This window comes from Cricetulus griseus, chromosome 5 (genome assembly GCF_003668045.3).
Source record: "Cricetulus griseus strain 17A/GY chromosome 5, alternate assembly CriGri-PICRH-1.0, whole genome shotgun sequence".
NCBI classification, from domain to species: domain Eukaryota; kingdom Metazoa; phylum Chordata; class Mammalia; order Rodentia; family Cricetidae; genus Cricetulus; species Cricetulus griseus.
This window is the reverse complement of record NC_048598.1, coordinates 129,286,760-129,306,473: the sequence shown is the minus strand read 5'-3', so window position 1 is coordinate 129,306,473 and position 19,714 is coordinate 129,286,760. Positions and strand designations below refer to the sequence as shown.

Sequence of the window (19,714 nt, the reverse complement as noted above, 5' to 3'; positions counted from 1 at the left end):
ATATATTTAAAAATCCCCAACCTGTTTACACCCCAACAGTTGGTTAGCTCTCTAAATTGGCTCCAATCTGGCAGTGTAACTGGGGGGAGTTTGAAAGTATCCTTTGGCTGAGTCAGGTGCTTCTATTTAAGGTTGGGAATCAAAGAACCTCTTAAACAGATCTGTCATAGCTATGTTAGAAGATCAGTACTCACGTATGCCAAGTAGAGCCAGACCTCTGGCTTCACAGCTGTACCCGCCAGACCCAATGTATAATCTTCCCTTGATGTGCAATGATAATCACCAAGTGGGATGGCTGGTACAGATGGCCTTCCATGCTTCAGTGCACGGCCCCTCTGGGTATGGATGATGTGCAGCAGAGTGATGTGGGCATGTAAGTGGGTGGAAATTTTCTAATGTGTCACAATAATAACAATGCTGAATCCTATTGCTGCTCAGCTTCCTCTAGAACTTCAGCCCACACAGCAGCCTACTTGGTTCACATTCCTATGTGAATGCTAGACAATTAGCAACTGATAATGAAAAATGCCATGGGAACCAGTGGGAAAATAATAGCTTACTCCAAGGATATAATGAAATGAAATTAGCACAGACAGTAAAACAGACAATTTATGGTGTTTTTTTTCTTTTTGTAATTAAAAAGAACCAGTAAATACTTAGAGAAATCTGAGAATTGATTAGAACCCCCCCATCTGCTTTGGAAGGGGCTCCCCTCACCAACCCATAAATCCATCTAGAGGAGGTGCCTTGTTAAAGAGGTACTTCTGTTAAGGTAAAATAGTTTGAAAAGTGCCTGTTTTATTTGAAAACCATGACAATTTTGTTGCCATTGTTACCTAAGTGGCTGTCATATAGTCTGTCGTATGTCATATCCCCTTAGGAAGGGATGCTAACACTAGAGACTTGATTTTAGTGTTGGGGTTATACGACTTTGATCTTGGCTAAAATATCGATAGATTTTGCTGTTCTCAACTAAGAAATTCTTATGCTAACAAGGTAAACTTGATTCTGTGTACAGGTAACTTTCCTAACACAAAAAAATGTGTTGTACATGAAGTCGAAGTTGAAAGCCTTTAAATCTTCAGTGTACAGGTGTATCATTATGTGTAGCATTGAACATTTGACCGTATATATTATTTTTTTGTGAGTGGGAAAAATTTAAAAAAATGAAATATTTCATAATAATCATTGAAGTATTAAATTGCTCTAGGATGCAAGAAAATGATTTTTTTCTAAACAAAAAGGATTGGATTAGTTTCAAACAATTCTGTTAAAATTTCAGTCTCCCTGTGTGGGTAGTCTTCTGTGAGTTGAAAAATAAAGAAGTCATAAACAAATCAAAATTATATTCACTCCAAATGTTCACTCATTTGTTTTGGAGTGTTGAAGAAAGTTGAACATTATTCTAAGATACTTTATCCATCTGAAGTAGATGTTTTGCTGAGTTGCTCTCATTACCAAAAATCTACTTATTTATTTGAGAATTAAATTACCCCAATTGATCTAAAAAAAACCCAAAACATCCCAACAAATACAGATACCCACAGCTGTACAATGTGCAAAGAGTAAGAGACCTTGCAACACTCTGTCCTAGGTGGGATGCCTCCATCAATTCCTTCTACTCAAGACTTAGGGAACCCTGCAGAAGAGGAAGAAGAAAGATTGTAAGAGCCAGTGGGATGGAAGACACAAGGAAACAAGGCCTTTAGAAACAACAGGGCCAATGCCCATATGAACTCCAGAGACTGAGGCAGCATGTACAGAGCCTGCACAGGCCACATGGAGCCCCAGTAGTAAGAAAAGTAAACACAAGCCCCTGTCCCTAACCTGGAAGCTATTCTCAATTGATAACCACTTATAATTAGTTTTCTTCAATAGAGTCTCACTAGGGAAACAAACCACTCTTAGGGGCAGTCCCCATGTCCAGCAGTAGAAGGCCAACACAAACCCAACCCAGTGGTTGAAGTTTTTTTGTAATTTTTTTATTTTATTTTCTCACAACGTTTTGTCTAAGCATAAAAACAAACAAACAAACAAAAAAAAACCAAAACCTTACAGGTCTTTTGCTTGTATATTATGGCTTCCAGTTTTGTGTTTTTATGGGATTCCCGTGTGTATGAATGTGTGTCTCTGTGTCTGTATGTGTTTCTTGTGCTCTTTCTTTGGTTTCTCTCTCTCTCTCTCTCTCTCTCTCTCTCTCTCTCTCTCTCTACCTCTCCTGTTTGGTTGTTTTTTGCAATTCTGGTTTGTTTTTATTTTATGTTATTTATATGTATTTTTAGATGCCTGTTTGTTTTTCAATGAGAGGGGGAGAGGGGGAGGATTTGGGTGTGTGGGGAGGTGGAGAGTATCTGGGATGAGTTGGGGGAGGAGAAACCACGATCAGACTATAGTGTTTGAGATAAATCTATTTCCAAAGAAAAAACCCCACCCATATCATACAACTGTATAAGCTCTGAGGTTTTCACAAGATATGTTCTTACTGGGTACAGGTTCTCAATTTTATCACAGAATTGTTATTAAGCTGAGTAATGCAATCACCCCATGCTAACTATTAGGTTTTTTTTTTTTTTTTTTTTTTTTTTTTTTTTTTTTTTTTTTTGCAAAGGCTGAATTTTACAAGGCCAATATATTCCTCAATTAAATTAAATTCAGCTACAAGAGCATGCTGGTAAGATTCTGAGAGTCTAGAAATGTCAGCAGTGGCTTTAAACACTGGGAGAATGACCTAATCCCTGGAGCTTGTTTTTTATCTTGTTTTCCTTCTGGGAAGATGAAGGAATTCTGGGCCAGCAGAGTCGTCACAGTGTCTAGGGGAACTCAAACCCTGAAGGAAAGTCCCAAAGCCTTAGAGCTTCAACTTGTGGGGTGCATCCCTGCCTTCCTGCAATTTTCAAGTGTTACTTCCAAACTGGTATCTTTGAGGTATCTTCTTTGGGAGAAGAGATCAAGCTTGCTTGATGAGTCTTGACTTCTAGAAGTGTGTGTGTGTGTGTGTGTGTGTGTGTGTGTGTGTGTGTGTGTGTGTAATCTAAGTGAGAATTTGTATTTGAACATGTAAATCAGATAGGTTAGACCACTTAATTTTCAGAAGAAGATGGACACATTTCAACACATATATTACTATATTAAAGACAGCACTCCATGCGTCCCCCAAATGTATTCTCAAGTGTTTTAAGAGATGATTGGTTGCTGGTGACTCCATATGTTGCTATGATTTATTTTGGAACATGTTAAAATCTCACTTAGGTTTCATTAAGCCATTCCTTCTCCCCTATTTTTTGAAAAGTCTATTTTTTACTTCCAAAGAATTTGTTTGAACACGTAGTTAACTCATCCTTGTTAGCTAGTCCTAGGATGAAGGTTTAAGTGGGGCTGCACATTTCCTCACTGTGTTTGGATATGTGTGTCTGCATGTATACATGTATGAAATATTTTACACTTCTAAGATTATCATTTACCTATGAAGGCTACTGAGTATATATTATTTAATTACAACCAAATTTATAACCGCAACACAATATGCTTCCAAATATCAAAGGTAGTGTTCTTTTATTTATTTATTTTTATTGTAGAAGTGCTCAATAGGGAAAAGAGTGGGAATTATAGCTCTTATTTGATAAGAATTCTGTTTATTTATTTATTTATTATTTTTAGTTTTTTGAGACAGTGTTTCTCTATAGCTTTGGAGCCTGTCCTGGAAGTAGCTCTTGTAGACCTGGCTGGTCTTGAACTCACATAGATCCTCCTGCCTCTGCCTCCCAAGTGCTGGGATCAAAGATGTGTGTTACCACCACCTGATTGAATTGTTTTTTTAAAACAGATTTTTTATTTTTTCTTTTTAATTTTATTTTATGTACATTCATGTTTTGCCATGGGATTCAGAATCCCAGGAACTGGAATTATAGAAAGTTGTGAGCTGCCTTGTGGGCACTGGGAACTGACCTGGGGTTCTGTGGAAGAGCAGCCAGAGCAGCCATAGCCAGTGCTCAGAACCTCTGAGCCATCTCTCCAGCTCCTTGATAAGAATTCTCAAGTGGTTGATTCAACCTTGTTCTCTCTCTCTCTCTCTCTCTCTCTCTCTCTCTCTCTCTCTCTCTCTCTCTCTCTCTCTCTCTCTCCCCTCTTCCCTGCAAGGTATGCATATGCTTGCATGTGTGTATGCAGGTATACTTATCCTTGTGTCCACATGTAGAGGCCAGAGTTTGACTTTTGTTTTCTTTCTTTATTTTTTCACCTCATTTTTAAGCCAGAGCTTGCCAACAAATTTTCTTGCATCTGCCTAGGGCTGGAGTCACAGGTGTGGACAGCCATCTCCATTCCCAACTTTTACAAGTCTTTTGGGGATCAAACTCAGGTCTTTACGCTTGCATATCATATTTCACCCATTGAGCCATCTCTTTAGCTCCTTCTTTCTTTTTCTTCTGGCCACATGACTTGCCCTTGTTTTGGTATGCACCCACATTTCAGCATTTAGTGTTCCTGAACAGAGTGGGAAATGTGGCAGTGAGCCAGGTGGCCAGGTCCACTGATCATAAAACACTGTGACATAGAGCTCTCCCGGGTCCTCGCTGAAGGCCTAACGAGCAGCACAGGAAGCAGAGTCGGTAGGGTCAGAGTCCCATGTTCCCCCTGTCAAGCTCCACATAACAGTGGCTACGAGAACCCTGTGCAAACCTCTTTAATGTGTGAAAGCAAAGTGATTGCTAGGAAAGGAACTGACCCTGAATCATGTGTGCTTAGGGCTCTCTGGGTGGCTTTTCTCCAGGCATAACCATCAAGGACCCTGAGCTCTGCCAGGTCTGAGTAGCCTAGCCCCTTGACTGCCCTGTTCACCACAAGACCCGAGTTCAAAGCTGGTGGTGGTGGCAGGCTGAGGAACAGGCACCCCCTTTCCAGAATGGTGGTGAGTGTGGTCCAGCACTAAGTGAAGAAAGCCTGGTTCTTCCAACCTCATTGATTCTTTGGGCCACACTAAGTATCAGGTTGTGAAGGGTAACAAGGGAGTTGAGGCAGAAGCAGAAAGCAGCACCCCTTGATAAAGGTGGGGAATAAAAATGGAATGCTCTGAATTCTTCACCGAAGGCCAGTTTCAGTGGGCTTGGAAGATTATAATCTAAACTTCAGCGTAGGGTGAGAGTGGAGGCACAGGGACAGGGGGATGGCTGAGAAGGCGTAATACTTATGACTTAAAGAAAGCAGGGGTGCAGCCAGATCACCGAGAATCCAGTAGTCCCATGGACTGCTACCTGAAGACTTACTATTTACACTAAGGGCTATTATGCCATGGCGGCTGGAGGGTGGGGTGGAGCCAGCATCCGGTGATTGTGTGATACCTCTCTGCCAGTTTAAAGTTTCCTTAGTTGTGCCCACCACTTCTTATGGGCACACCTTGATTCAAGTAGGTGGACATTGGTTGCACTCATCGGGAAGATGTTATACAGCACAATTTAGGCATCTCAAATGGACAGGAAATTAGGATCAGTACAGTATCTCAGGATGAAGTCTGAGTGGAGCTGCCTCTCCAGGACTTTGAGGTCCTGAAAATCCACACCTTGGAAAATGAAGAGTTAGGTTGGATGGAGGAAGGGGAGTCTGGAGCCATGGTGACTAATTGCTATAATACTGTCCTTTTGGCAGCTGCAGCAGCTTCCAGCTCTCTCTCTCTCTCTCTCTCTCTCTCTCTCTCTCTCTCTCTCTCTCTCTCTCTCTTTCTTTTTTGGCATCACCGTGCACCCAAGTTTCTGCAGGATGTCTTGGATGCCATGGGAATTGCCAGCACTGCCATGGGTCCACCACTCCATTTGAACTACTTAACATCACTCAAGCCAGTGAGGTGCTTCTGGGTATTTAGGTCTACATTTGATTTTAAGGCTTATCTTTATTTTTCATCAATTGTTCTTGAAGGGCCAATTGCCATCGCTGCCTATCTTTTAAGAGTCACATCTTCGTGTCCTCTAGATCCCAGCCAACTCTGCCCTGCCTCTTCCTTTCTGAACATCTTCCAGTTCTTCCAATAGTCAGAACTTTTAAGGGACTTTTTGTTCAGAGCTTGTGGTGGCCACCATCTAACACGGCCACCTCTCCTTTCCTGTTTTTAGTGAGATTTCTCATGCTTCCTAGAGGAGTGCTGGGAAAGTTCACACCTAAGAGATTTTGATCTTCTGTTGTCATTGTTCAGCTACTTCTGGTTTCAACCTTACTATTTTTGTTAAATGTTTTCACTTTCTTTTTTTCCAGTTCTTATGAGCCAGATGGCTTTAGTTGACCATAGAAAGAAATTTATAAACATGTAGAGACTATGACACAAGTGACTTCTCTATCACTCTATGCTCTACCAGCTCCTTGGGCTCTTGCTTAAAAACCAACAGATGGAGCCTTCCAGTGACTTGCCAGAGATACAGCTAACTTTGAGGAAGTTTTCAACATGAACTATGTGACCGAACTTCACAGCCATCTGATTTCCAATTTAGTAATTACTGGAATAATTAGATGAGTTACTCTGCAGATGGCACTTAAGTTTCATGACATATGTGTCCTTGTCATCCACAGCAGATGATATATGGAATATTTGCTCTTCACTGTGATATGATATATATATATATATATATATATATATATATATATATATATGATGCAAAATGCCTTTAAGGTTTTTCTTTCTAAGCTAATTTTGTGTAGACCCAAATGAAGTATCAAACCTGCTTTGGCTTGCATTGTCAGAACTCTTGGCTTGCTGTGTTTGATGGTGCAGTCAACTGTAGTGCTGTGCTGATGCATAAGGAGTTCTTATGACTCCTACGGTATTTAAACTCTATTTATAATTTTAAATGTTGAATAATAAAATTATAGAATGTTCAAACATAAGGATCATCACTTATAACAAATCTTAGAAAACTAGGATGATTTTGCCCCATATATTTCCTTCTAGTCTTTCTAAAAAATGTTATTTTTGGAATTTAAAGCTTATTTTTTAAATTTTAATTTTAATTCATATACTACAACTTTCAAAAAATTAAGATTAAAATTTTGGGAGGAATTTCCTACATGTGTACTGTAGTCACATCTTTAAAAAAATATAGATAGGAAAGCAATTTGTTCCATATATGCATGTACACAGTCTTGGCGAATAACAGTCCTGATGGCATCAAACTATAGTGGTCAAGGACTAATTTCTTAAAAAAGCAACGTTTATTAAGGATTAATTTAATTTAAAAAACAAATATCAACTAGCAATTCATTCTTTCCCAGCTTGACAGTTCACCTGTGGTACAACTGCCAGGTAGAAACATACATCTTTTCAACTTGGTGGTCCCAAACTAAACACACACACACACACACACACACACACACACACACACACACACACCCCAAAAACCATTTCACAGAAAGGAAAAGAATACAACCGATGAGCAAAAATATATGGGGAAAGAGGAATGTGTAGTCTTCCCTTTTATTGAAAATAGATTCTTTTCTCATACAATATATCCTGATTACAATTTCCCCTCCCTGTACACCTCTCAGTTTCTTCCCACACCCCCTTCCTAGATCTACTTCCTTTTATCTCCTATTAGAAAATAACAGGCTTCTAAGAGATAAGAACAAGATATTACAAAATAAAATACAATAAAACAATATCATATCAAAGTCGAACAAGGCAAACCAACAGAAGGGAAAGGGCCCCAGAGAAGGCACAAGAAACCCACTCACTCAGTCACATACTCAAGAGTCCCAGTGGCTTGACTTAGCAGTATTGTTTGAATGAGTAACCAAAATCATAAGTTTCTGATCATCAGCAACTGACCTGAGCAGAGACTCATGGAGCAGATGCCAGGAAATGAATGTCCTCTTCTAATGCTGTATGTCCTCAAGAGATAGTCATTGCATCCACCACTTTTCCTTCTTTTAGAACTACACTGAAAAGGAGTGGTGACCATGCAAGATGGTGGCCATGGCAGGCTCTGGAGTAGAAGTCCCTCAAAAGTTCAGAAAGGAGTAGACAAGGACACAGTTTAGCTGGGGTCTACAGGACAGTGAAGATGTGACACTTAAAAGATAGATAAGAATGATCATTGACTCTTCAAGAACAACTTATGAAAAATGAAAATTGTGTTAGTCGGGGTATAAGTCACAGAACTTATGGAATGAATTTCTCCCTCTCTCTGAGAGAGAATAAGTATATAAAGGGAATTTGTTAGAATAACTTACGGGCTGCAGTTCAGCTAATTCAACAATGGCCAGCTTTGAAGGGAAAGTCCAAGACTGAGTATCTCAGCTGGTCTTCTGTATATGCTGGAATCTCAAAGAAGTAGGCTGCAAAGCCAGTGAAGGAATGTATGTGCTGCCAAGGTGAGGGCAAGCAGGTCTCCTTCTTCCATTGTCCTTATATAGGCCTCCAGCAGAAGGTGTGGCCCAGAGGAAAGGTGTGCCTTCCCACCTCAAGATCTGGATTGAGGGCGTGTGTCATCCAGCCTCAAGATCCTGATCTGAAGCCTGTGTTTTGCAGCTTCAAATACGGATCAAAGGCCTGTTGTCTTCATGCCTGAAGATGTGGGTCACAGGTGTGATGGGAGTGGTGGACCCAAGAACCATGGCCCCAAGAACCACGGCAGTGCTGACAAAATGGCACAGTCTCACAGTATCAAAGTCATCCTACAGGAACATTGGTGTTGGGGATGTCAAATGATACATGTATCTTTATCTCTATCTATCTATCTATCTATCTATCTATGTGTCTATATCTATCTATAATCTCTCTCTCTCTCTCATATATATATATATATATATATATATATATATAATATATATATATATATATATCTCAAAATGCATTTTATCCGGGAAAGGGTCTTGCTGCCTACCAGGTGATCTAGGTTTAATCACCTGTACTCATACTCATATTATGAAGGAGGGAAATGATTCACGGTTGTCCTTTGACTTCCACATTCGCCCCTCCCCCGGCAAATATGCGTCTAATTGCACGTCTGTTGCATACACACAAAGTAAATGTAAATTAAAAAAAAAAAACCCTCTTTCCTTAAACGTAAAATGCAGAATTGAAAACAGAAAAATAGCCTTAAAGTATCATAGGAAACCGAGCAGTAGACTCTGACTAGCACTTTGGTCTGGGAATGCCAGTAGGAACCCAACTGCGGGCTGGGGTAGCTGTTATCCGAGGAGGATAACCTTGGCAGGCCCTGTTCTGTAACACAAATGCGCCACCATACGGAGAAACTTAGAGTGACCAGCAGTGGGCGGTACGTTAAGGCAGGGGTGGTGCTGGGAGTAGACTTCCATCCTGCAGGAAGTCACCTGTGGTACGGTAGGTACCTGTAGTCCGGCTTGGCGATCCGAGCCGTGCTCTATCAAGATCCGGGCAGAGTGCTGCTCACTCCGATGCGGTTCTGGTGCTGTTCTTGGATAATCACAGGGGTCGGCACATCACACCGAATGGCTGCCCCTAGCTTTAGGCATGGCCCTGGGAGCTGCGGTCAGACCAGAGACTGCCGTACCACACTCGCTGAAGAAGATGTATGGTGGACCATCTTTGGAGATACGGTCCCTCATTCCAGCGAGACATTTTTGGTGTGGATAAGAAAGGAGTTATCTGTAAGGGGTATATTTCAAAGTGCAGGAGTCAGTCAATGTTCTCGGAGGTCAGAAGAAGGTTTCAGATTTCCCGGATCCGGAACTACAGAGGGCTGTGAGCTACTATGTGGGTGTTGGGAACTGAACCTGGGTCGTCTGCAAGGCAGAGAAGTGTTCTAAACCACCGATACAACTCTCCAGTCCAGCTATATTTATTTTTATTCGTTTATAGCTTAGGAAATGAAAGCACAAAAAACTTAATAGTTTGCCCAAGGCCACATAGATATAATAAGAACATACTTTTTGCTTTGGTACTGGGATTGCTGACAATGTGTGTGTGCATTTGTGTATGAACATGTGTGCATGCGCGCGCACGCGCGTGTGTGTGTGTAAGTAAGTAAGTAAGTAAGTATGTATAGGGGGCAGAGGATGACCATCTTAATCTTCTTGAGACAAGCTCTGTCTCTCAGAATCTAGAATGGATTTCTTGTCTCCGCCCCCTAGAGGGCCTGGCTTATAGAAGTGTGCATGGCCATGTACTTTATCTCAGAGGATTCCTAGAGAGCTTTTGGTCTCAGCTTATGTAGCAATTGTAGCAATTTCTTCTTCTTCTTCTTCTTCTTCTTCTTCTTCTTCTTCTTCTTCTTCTTCTTCTTCTTCTTCTTCTTCTTCTTCTTCTTCTTCTTCTTCTTCTTTCTTCTTTCTTCTTCTTTTTTTGGCCCTTCGAGACAGGGTTTCTCTGTGTAGCCCTGGCTGTCCTGGAACTCCATTTGTAGACCAGGCTGGCCTTCAGCTCACAGAGATCTTCCTGCCTCTGCCTCCTGAGTGTTGGGAACAAAGGTGTATGCTATCACAGCCTGGTTTATGCTGCAGTTTCAAAGAGCAGGTCTTAACACTAGAGTGAGGGCAAGTAGGCAAGAGACAAAAGCTTCCTTCTTCCATGTCCTTTTATGTGATCTGCGCCTAGAAGCCGAGGCCCTGATTTATGGTGGGTCTTCCTATCTCTTATGATACAATCAAGAAAATCCTTCACAGGGGGCCCCAGCTTCTTGCATTTTAGTGGATTCCAGATATAGTCAGACTGACAAGCATGATCAGCCATTACAATAGGCTAATGTTTCTCTTATGATTCTTATTTCTTCATGTCTCCTCTCACATTTTTCCTCTCACAGTTTACTCTTACTGACATTTGTTCTGTAATTGATTTCTTTGTATATAGGGATTTCTAGATTTTTAAAAAACTGAATGCTAACTTGGCTCAAATGTCTTCCCTGAGCTGGATATGGTGTCCCCTGTTTGATGTGCTCATAACAGAATTAAAGAACTAAATATCAGGGACTGTTTAAAGTGTGTGGAGTTATGTTACCATCATATTGCATCTTTGAGTCTGCAAAAACATATTCAGGAAGTGACGTTTCCTTCATTTGCCAACATTGATGGATGTATCCTTAAACTCTTTTTCAAGTTTTCTATGCTTCCAGCAGTTGTTTTTGTAGTAGCATGGGTTTATAGCACTGGACAACCATTTGTAGCTCAACTTATTTGAAGAATCTGTCTTCACGTTTGTGATAATAAATACCAAGCTTGTGAGAGTAACAAGAAGGGCATTCACCAGAGAAGACTGATCAGACATGGTTTTAATCAATAGAAAGTCTTTATTAGCCAGCCAACGACTACACTGGTGCTTGGTTTCCAGTGTAGCCCTGAGCCTTTCTCAGGGTGAGCTTTTTAGCATGAAATTCATATTCTGGAGCTACAATCTTCAGATAACAAGAGCAATTAGCTGGAAGCAGAACTACAGAAGCCAAAAAGCAAGGTCAGTACATTTTGAGACTTTCCTGGAACTATATGGACTTTCATGGATCAGGCCTTTGTGTTAGTTTTGGCAGGTAGTGCTGTCTACATGCTAAATACTTCCATCACGGTGTCATTTGTGCTAAGGTCTGGGGCCCTTTGACAAAGTGGTGTTCCATGTAGAAGAAGCCCCACATGCAAGGACTTGAGGACTGCCATGTGAGAATTCTGCCTAGGGAGGTAAACCTAGTCACAGCCCCTTTCCCTTTACCACAGTTTGGGGATGTTACCAAGAGACAGACAGATGACAAGAGTGTTGTCATTCAAACACTCTGCATTACTGAATCTATTCAGTTGTGAGAACCAAAAGTTGGGTCATTGTAATAGTGATGACATGTTTTTTTCTTTTTTCCTCCACTTGTGTTTTCTTGCCAGTCACTCCTGAAGCCATTGGCTTCCTGTCTGCCATAGGGGTCTTTGTTGTCCTTCTGGCTGTCCTTGCACTCTTCATCAACAAGAAGCTGTGCTTTGAAACCATAAGAGGCCGTCCACACCTGGAACAAAGAGGGAAGAGGAAGCAGTCTTTGAGAGAAAAGACTGGGGACCACACAGGACCAGGTAAGCATCACATTTTATGTTCTCCTGAGCTAAAAGGTGGTACTCTTTCCAAGGTGGCCCCATAAGAATTCACAGCTGAGCTGGCCAGTAATAGCTGTGGTAGACATGATGAGTGGAACCACAAAGGATGCCTCAGCTCTTCCCAGTGTCCTTAGAGCTGATGGGTAAGGACTTGCCTCCACACTCCATCCTCTCTGCTCGTTAGATCCTTAGTTTGAAGAAGGCCTCCTCCCCAGCAATCCTGAAGGAGAATAAAGTGTATGTTGATTGGACGTGTTTTACCTTCATGATGGAACAATACTGACTTGTTGCTGCGTTAGCTGCTTTTGAGATATTCAATGTCTGAGAGCCATTCCACCTTGGAGCACAGTAGCCCCGTTTCCAGAGAGAAAATTTCAGTTTCCATATCTAACTATTTAATGAGGGTGAAGTCATATGTAGAAAGGACTTCTTGCTCTTGAAGGACACACTCTTTCAATTGCATAAGTATAGAATTTGGTGATGGAGGTTAGCATTACAGGCTCCAGGCTGTCACCCAGGGAGATTAGACATGGAAAGTTCTCTTGCACTTAGCCAGATTCTCATCCTCCTCTTACATGCCCCTCAGGTTATGTGTTGACACTGGTCAAGGAGCTACTTTGTATGCACTTTGGGGGTAGATCTAAGGCTGTGAGAACACCTTCCAGTTCCAAGGGAGGGTGGGCCAAACAGAACATTTGGCTCATTGACAGGGCAGCTTTTGTAGTCACAGATAGTTCAGCTTTATTGATAGTAGGGACATACCTTGGAAATTTAATCAGGCCAATTATCTATTGGTTCATGACAGATCACTTAAAAACTTAGTCGCGTATATATTTATCTAAACTTTTTGTAGTTTTGAAACATAGGAGTGGGTTTAGTTGGGTGTTCCAGATCAGGGTCTCTCATGAGGCTGCAGGTAGGTCAGTGGGCAAAATACTTCCAGAGTGGCAGGAGGCTTAGTTCCAGTTTTGTAGATACCTTTAGGACTTGAATTTTCATATCATAGCAACTGGTTTCTGAGCTCAAGACTCACAGAGGGTAAGGAGGAGCCACAGTTCCCTTTTGCAACCTCATCTACAAAAATCACACATTGTCACTTCTCTCCCCTTCTGTTTTTCACTGACTCTAGTCTATGCACGGGGGACTGGAAATTAGGCTTCACTTTTGGAGGAAAGGAGTATTAAAGAGTGTGTGAGCATGTTTCGGAGTCACCATGGAGTTAGTCATGGGGAAGGGTATAGCGGTTGGAAGATGATGGGTGCTGCTGCTGTTGCCTTGCTCTTTTGAACTCCACTTGAGACATCTGACCCATCTTTAGAAAATAGAACAGAATATTTTATGGGGCTTGTTATATAAACTCAGCAACTTGTGAATCCTTTAGCCACTAGTGTCCCAGCTGAGTCTAGGTTAAGGGGAGAAGAACAGGTATTGCTTGGCCATAGTCTGGTAAGGGGGTGGGACTTCAGAATGATGCTTCTCTTTTGGATCTGATTGCCACCCTGATGTGGTCTTGGTGACTTGGGGAACCATTCTGACCTTCAGTCTTTCTTTTATTTGCATGGGATAAGTTGGAATTATTGGATCCCAGCAGAGTTGTGTTAGAGCAAATGATTTATTTTGTAAAGGTTGGCATAGCATCTACCATGAAGGTTCTTGTAGAACTTAACTATAAAGTTGAGCAAACAAGCAAGCCTGGTACCGATACTATATGCCAATATGTTGTGTTCTTTACTTAAGCAGGGAGGTTGAGGCTGGTGAGGTGTTCTCATTTACAGACGATAATAACTAGGACTAAGGTTGGAGCAACTTAAAGCACCTCCTTTGTATCTTGTTTCACTTTTTTTGTGAGTGATTTAGGGATGATTCTAAATTATACTTGCAAAAAAGTTGAGATTTTAAGATCACGTTGGAACACTAAAAAGAAGGCACAAGATACTGAGAAGTTCTAGCTTCAGACTCAGAGCAGCATCACCAGGAATAGCTTTAAAAAGAGCTGAATCAAGAACATCTTCAGATGACCCCTAAAAGAAAACACCTTCCTTTGACATCACTTCTCCGAAAGGGTTCATTATCATGAATCTGAAGTCACAGAAAACACACTGCTATTCCACATTTTACCTAACCTTTGATATTTTCTTCAATTGTCATCCCTAAAGCACTAAGTTCTCCATGAAGTTGGGATGTTCCTTATGTATTTTGACAAGTGTTGAGGAAGGAAGACAGCCCTGTGTGGTGGAGAGAAGCATGGGGTAGACACTTTGAGCTTCCTTTGCTGCTAATTGGACACACAGTATTTTGGGAAACCCACTTTACCTCTCTGGGCCTTAAGTTCTCATTTGCAAATTGATAAGTCTGGACTAGTTTCTCCCAGCTCTCATTCTGTGATCCTATTTGGCTCATAGGGTTACCATAGCAACTTCTGGGGCTCTGTGAATGGAAGAGAGCTAATAAGAAAGATTAAACATCAAGTAGGCCACCCTACTCTTAGACTGTACTGTATGAAATAGAAAATTTTGAGGACTAAAAGTATGGGCTTTATCATCCACAACTAATTAACCAATTCTAATCCATGCAAGGGTTTGAAATAGGAAAGCAGTCTTTTAGCTCATTTGGTATTATCAGAGATGAAGGAGCAGTGGCTTATTTTCTGCATCTACTGTGCAAAATAATTTGCCCGACAAACACCATATCTTCCTTTAGGCCATGCATTTTTCCATAGCTGGAGGTCTACATGGAACATCGTGCCTGGAATTAGAAAGGGGAAGATGTGGTGAGATGGGATCTCTAACACAAAGGCAGTAGCAGTGATAGCTGGCAGCTGACATTTATTTAGTACTTGCTATTGCCATGAACTGACCCAGTATTCCACACAAGTTTTTTGCTTGCTTCATTTAAGGTGCTGTGTTGATCATTGGTAGTGATTATTTTGGGGGAAATATCACTTGGAACAAAGAAGGCATTCTTCAACTTTGAGATAGAAAATTGGTTGAAAATAAAATCCCACAGTGAGAGAGAGAGAGAGAGAGAGAGAGAGAGAGAGAGAGAGAGAGAGAGAGAGAGAGATGAATATAAATTGACGAATGGATTTTATTTTGTTTCCTCTAAAGCATCCTTTTTTTTGCCATTTTTACTTTTTAATTTAATTTTACATTCCAATCACAGTTCTTCCTCCCACAACTCCTCCCAACCCCTCACTTCCCTCCCAGCCCCCTTCCCCTTCCTCCCCAGACCTCCTCACCTCCCTCCCAGCCCACCCACAGTCCACTCCTCATCACAGGTAAGGGTTCCCATGAGGAGTCAACATAGTCTGGCACAATAGGTTGGGGCAGGACCAGGCTCCTCTTCCATGCATCAAGGCCGAGCATGGCATCCCACCATGGGATGTTAAGCATTATTTTTTTGAGTCAAGGTCTCATACTGGCTTCAAACTTGCTGCATAACTGAGAATTATCTTTAATATTTTATTATTACCATTATTTATATTTGTGTGTCTGTGCACTCATGAATACCACAGATTTTTTTTTTTTGCATGTGATCATGAATACCAACGTAAGTGGAGATCAGAGAATGACTTCTAAGAATTGTTCTAGCAGTTTGACATGTGAGTTTTGGGGCTTCAACTCAGGTCATCCGGCTTGGCAACAAGCACCTTTTCCTGATGTGAGCCATCCCACTGGCCTCCCAAGGATGACCTTATACTTCTGATCCTCAACCAACCAAACTTCACTCTCGGCTCTGCACTTTCCTTGTCAGTTATGCTGTCCTTGCAGCCTGAATGACCTTGAAAGGTACATGGGAACCTTCCAAGCACTGCCATCAGGACAGAGATTGATTCCTCTTGTCGGGGGTAGGTAGGAGGAATAAAGTATTGTCCTAAATCAGCTTCACCCTGTGCTGCAATGTTCTCTGCTTTAAAGGATCATTGGGAGTGAGGGTGGAACTCGAAAAGACCCCATTCCTTATCCATAATGAAACTGACTCAATCATATTGAGTGGGCAAGTCGAAAATTTAGTTTCTCAGTGCTGAACATGGAAAAGTGCTCCAGAGAAAGGAATATAGGAGGTCCTTCTTAAGAATGAATAAGGAAGCCTGGCGGTGGTAGCACACGCCTTTAATCCTAGCATGAGGGAAGCAGAGGAAGGCTGATCTCTGTGAGTTCCAGGCCAGTCTGTTTTACAAAGCTACACAGAGAAACATTGTCTCGAAAAACCAAAAAACCAAAAACCAAAAACCAAAAAACAAAATTCAACAATAAACAACAAAAAAAAGAATGAATAAGGAGACAGTTTTTTTTTTTTTTTTTTTTTTTTTAAGCAAGCAGCCCCAGAGCTGGTACTCTGAAATGCAGTTGTTAAAAGGTTTTCTCTCTAGCAGTTTCTAAAAGGACCCAATTGGATGGTTCCTTCTGAACCTACTTCCACCTTCTCATCCTTATCTGCAATATGTGGTTGTTTCCTGGTCTAACAGAGATTCCCTCTTTACCCCAGCAATTGCTTCCACTTGGGCTATAATATAACTGCTATTTCTTTTTTATAGAATCTATACATTTAGGTTATAGTGTGTTCAAGTACATATTTCCCATAACATAGTTCAGTAAGTAAGTCCTATTATCTATTTTACCAGTGAGGAAACTGGTTTACTAAGATGAATATTCACCCTCAGCCAATGCTCAACCTTCCTAATGTTTTGACCCTTCAATACGTGTAGTTCCTCATGCGTGGTGACCCCAACCATAAATTATTTCATTGCTACTTCATAACTGTAATTTTGCTATTTTTATGAATCATATTGTAAATATCTATAGTATGCAGCAGATTGAGAACCTCTGCCCTAGACTGTTGTTAATTTCTGCTTTTATTACCATTACAATTTAACCCACTCCATCATGCTTTTCCATAAAGATGGGTGTAATAGAAGTTGGACAGGTGGGTTGGGGTATGTTTCTTTTATACAGTTGCTATTGCAGATTGCTACATACTCAGTGTCTTAGTGGAAGTCATTCTGGTACAATTCTGGATTTGCTCCTGACATTCATTCTGGGGCTCCAGGGAAGAGTCTGCTCCCTGCCCCCTCTCCTTGTCTGGTGGCTGTCCATTGACCTTGGCATCCATCAGCTTGTTCTTGAATCACTCTAGCTTCCAACTTCACATCACCTTTCTTTCCTATATTTCTATCTCTAGTTTGTCTCTTGTCCTTGTATTTAGTCCTCACTAATCCAGGAAGCTTGTCTCATCTCAGATCATTAATTATACTGCCAGATACCCGCACCACCTTTTTTTTTTTTCCAAATAAAGCAACACACCCAGGTTCCAGAGTTATGGATGTGGCCATAACTTCTGGAGGACTACCATTTAGGCTGCTCTAGGGAGAGGATGACATCACCTGGGAATGTTGATTAAGTATGGAACACATGATCCTCTTTTCACTGTTCTCTAGTAATCACTCTCCACACTCCCCAGCCAGGGTTGGGAAGGTTTTACAATGACATAGAACTGTAGCCTGTCAAACATTTATGATACAGATGGTGGTTAGGTATCAGAGACTGCAACTTTAGGTCAAGTTGAGCTATCCTGGTTTTCATTCCTCAAACAACGTTTACAAAAGCTGTTACTCAGTGCCTACTGCAAATTAATTAAGAATAGGGAATGACAGCAGCAGGGTAATTCTTTAAAAGGAATTCCAGATGATTTAAAGATGTTGGGGTGAGGTGGGATACCCTGATGTAAGGACTGAAGATGAATACTGTGTCTGTTTCTGCCCACCAGTATCTGTGGGGGCCTTGTCTTACTGCTTCTGTTCAACCTTAGACAGGGCAGGCGGCTGTGTTCCTCACATGTTTTCCTTGCCTGCACATCATGACTCCTTACACAAAAACTTGGTTCATGGACTTAAATGATGAGTATTTGTGAGTGTTTGAGATTATCATATTATAGATGTCTTAGTGAGGGCTTCTATTGCTGGGAAGAGGCACAATGACCATGACAACTGTCATAAGGGAAAACATTTAATTGGGGGTGGCTTACAGTGAAGACTTTTAGTTCATTATCATCATGGTGGGAAGGATAGCAGCATGCAGGCAGACATGGTGCTGGAGAAGTAACTGAGAGTTCTACATCCTGATTGTCAGGAAGCAGGACAATAGTGCCATGCTGGGCCTGGCTTGAGCATCTGTGACCTCAAAGCCCAGCCCTAGTGACATACTTCCTCCTACAATGCCACACCTGTTCTAACAAGGCCACACCTCCCAATAGTGCCAGTACCTGAGTCTGTGGGACCATTTTCATTTAAACTACCACATTCCACTCCCTGGCTCCCATAGGTTATAGCTATATAATAATGCAAAATGCATTTAGCCCAACTTCAAAAATCCCCATAATCTATAGTAGTCTCAAGCTTGTTTAAAATTCCGAAGTTCAAAATCTCTTCTGAGACTTATGCAATCTCTTAACTCTAATCTGCTATAAAAAATCAAAGTGAAAAATCAGGTCACATATTTCCAATGTACAATTGCACAGGATATACATTACCATCCCAAAATGTAGGGAAGGGGGCATAATGAGGAAATACTGGACCAAAGCAAGACCAAAAAACAGCCAGGCAAACGCCAAACTCTGCACCTCCATGTTGGATGTCAGTGTTCTTCACTTCTCCAACTCCTTTTAGCTTTGTGTTGACTGCAACATACATCTCTCTCTTGCAGTGGCTCCTCTCCCTGTTAGCAGCTCTTTTCAACAGATGTCCATAGCTCTGGCTTAGTCAACATTTTGAGGTCTCCAAGACAATCTAGGCTTCACCTTCTTTGTTTTACACAGTGGCCTCTCTGGGCCTCCATGCGGGGATACTCTTGACACATGTCTGGTCTCAGCAGCTTTCCTTAGTCATGGAGGCAAATTCCACAACCCTTTTCTTGTATCCTTAACTCTAAAGCCAGAACTACATGGCCAAGGCTGCCAAGTTCTGCTGATTGCTGGATCTGAAACATGACCCCTCATTCAATTACATCTTCACCAGCTTTCTGGTTTTGATGGCTTTCTTCACTGCCTAAGGTTGGCTGTCCTGAAACTTGATCTGTAGATCAGGCTGGCCTCAAACTCAAGAGATCTGCCTGCCTGTTCCTTCAGAGTGCTAAGATTAAAGGTGTATGCTACCACACCAACTCTAAGTTTTTCTTTAATTCCTTTAACCAAGTTGGAATCTTAGCAGGGTGGGGCCTTGACCTGAGCTCACCACTCCCTTCATTTTATTTAACATCAAGATTTTCTTTAATCTGTTTATGTCCTTGAACACAGGACTTAGCTCCATCCCACTTCCTGGGGCCATCTTTTCTCTTCAAATTATACATTTTGTAACTTCCTTGCTCATCTTGCTCCTTTTCATTATAGATTTGTGTAAGTGTGGTGACTAAAAACCACATGACACAGTCCATACTAGGTTGTTTTGTAATACCTGCAAATACAATCCAAAGCTCTTCAATTTAGCCCCAGATAGATTTTTTGGACAAGGGCAGAAAGCAGTCATATTCTTTACCAAAATATCACAGGAATAGTCTCTAGGACACATGCTAACATTTTTCTCTCCTCTGAAACCTCTTGAGCCAGACCCCATTGTTCATCAAAGCACACCTAGCACCAGTCTTCCATGATCCTACTGGTATGGTCCATTCAGCATCATTTAAATCATTCAACTGCTTTT

The 19,714-nt window shown here is 41.4% G+C and overlaps 1 protein-coding gene across 2 annotated transcripts in view; it reads left to right on the top strand.

Annotated features, from left to right (window-relative positions):
- Syt16 (synaptotagmin 16) overlaps nt 1-19,714 on the top strand; it is a 149,913-nt gene that overhangs the window by 16,949 nt on the left and 113,250 nt on the right. For both annotated transcript variants that reach the window (XM_027418252.2, XM_027418251.2), the window contains exon 2: nt 11,818-12,000. The gene's annotated coding sequence lies outside the window, so the exon portion shown is untranslated. The remainder of the gene's footprint in view (nt 1-11,817; nt 12,001-19,714) is intronic.